This window comes from Argiope bruennichi, chromosome 7 (genome assembly GCF_947563725.1).
Source record: "Argiope bruennichi chromosome 7, qqArgBrue1.1, whole genome shotgun sequence".
Taxonomy (NCBI): Eukaryota; Metazoa; Arthropoda; class Arachnida; order Araneae; family Araneidae; genus Argiope; species Argiope bruennichi.
The window spans coordinates 30,041,366-30,043,755 of record NC_079157.1 but is presented as its reverse complement, the minus strand read 5'-3'; positions in this window follow the sequence as shown (position 1 = coordinate 30,043,755).

Below are 2,390 nucleotides of genomic sequence, written 5' to 3'. Positions count from 1 at the left end.
GAGATCATGGAACGGGATTGGAAAAGCAACACAAGGACCGTAACATTCGGGTCCGAAAATAACTTTCGCATGGTTTTTCTTTAAATGTCTAACAAAAATAATATACTTTTCTTCAAAAGTAGGATTAATCGAAAGAAGGATTCCTAAACTTTAAGCAAATCCTTTTGTAGCATTTACAATTTATTTAGTTAATTTTCTCACAACCAGAGATTTGTAAAAATATTTTATGTAAAAAATGTGTTATGTAACAACAAATGTTAAGATTTTTGTTAAGGAAAAAAAAATTGATAAATATTTTTCATCCATAGGCATTCAAAAATAAATGTTAATTCAAAAAATAATTACTTTGATTATAAAATTTATCTTTCTATTTTAATTTCGTATCTAAACTAATTATTTTTAAGAATTAAGAAAAATAGTCGAAATTGTTACTATACATTCAAAATCTAAAAACATTCGAAAAGAAATTTCATAATCAACAGAAAGCCAGTAAAATTTGCAACAGAATAACGTGGACATGATTCGGTGACATTTAATCAGACATCCTTTAAAAAAATTATCGCATTTCATGATTACACAATAATTTATTTGATAGTGAAGACGGTGGTACGGGTGAAATGATTTGAAGACGCATGTTGTCTTTTATGTGGTTTATTGGTAAAATTAAAGACAAAAGGCACATAATTACGCTATAATGTAGTAGGCCTAGAGAACTACACATAAAATTTCTTGGGAGAGAGAGAGAGAGAGAGAGAGCCGAGATCACACTTCTCCAAGTACAGGAGTCAAGTTTCCTTCTGGTCGAAAAGAAAAAATACAGTAACATCAACAGGGAGACCACGTGATATTTACATGATTGGCAGCTAGCTCCGCCCAGGAAGACCACGTGGTTAACTGAATTCTTAACATCCTTAGTGAAACTTTAATACTGAAAATAATGCATGTTTTTTTATTTTTGAAATAAGTCTAAAATAAATCTTTAAAGATAACTAACAACATAATATATTAATATTATAATAATAATAACGTTTCAATAAAAGTAATCAAGTAATAAATAGGACGATACAAGGAATGTATCAAATTTATTTATAGCATTAAATATTGTCACCATTTATTGACAGATATATTGTGAATAATTCTTTTGTTTGGTGCTGTCCTAAATTTATTTATTATTATTAAAGTTATAATGTTAAAAACCCAATTCGGCAATTTCCAAGAGAAGTTAAAACTTACTTTGACTGTTACTATTTATATTTTATCTAGATTGTGAATCTAATTTCTATATTAAGAATGTAAATAAAACAATCGAAATATTTGTAGATTTAGTTCTATATTTGAAATATAAGACAACAAAACTCCATAAAAATGCATCTGATAGCATTAAAAATCCGAGTGTAATGTGAACAACGCATTAATATCCACATTTGCTAATTGCTATAATAATTTATTGTTTAGTGGTCAAATTAATATTCTAACTGCCACAAAATCATCAAATTTCCTTTGTTTTGCACCAATTTTCGATAAGCAGAATTTGAGTGATCGTATCCTAATCAACTATTTTCTGGATGCATTTGTGATGATTTCAAGATGGAAAAATTAAGTAAGAGTTGTTCAGAATGAGAGAGAATCAAACATTACTGGTTTTCTATATTTTTAAGAGAAATTCATTATTTTTACTCATTACGAGAAAATTATTAAGATAGCCCTTTGAAAGAAAGAAATTAAATTAGCATTATTTCAATTTTATCTAAGGTGATCTATTGAACATTCTTGCTCTCAAGAGGTAAGAACTTCCTTTTTACTATATTACTAATTATAATATGATTTTTTTTCTTTTTTTTCAAAAGTAAATACTGATTCATATAAATATTTGATAGTTTTGTGTAATTCTACAGAATTTTGCAGTTAGGTTTCATTTCAAATTAATTCAATTATCCATCGTGAAAATAGTAGTTCGATATTTCCGTATCATACATAATTGGTAATAAAGTTTTGCGTAAAATACATCACCCCTCATGATATAAAGATGTTGCATAAAACATCATCAATTGTTATATATATATATAAACAGTATTTTTTTTCATAAGTGTCATATATATATATATATATATATATATATATATATATATATATATATATATATATATATATATATATATATATATATATATATATATATATATATATAACGGTGTTTTTTTCATAAGTATCAGTAAATGTGTAATCAATTTTTTTTACAGTAAATATATATATATATATATAATTGTTTCTTTTTTTTTCCATAAGTGTTAGTGAACGTGCAATCAATTTTTTTACAGTAAATTTTTTAAAAGAAGTTAAATTCACAATGATTCTCCTTTCAATTTGTCAGTAAATATTTCCATAAATTT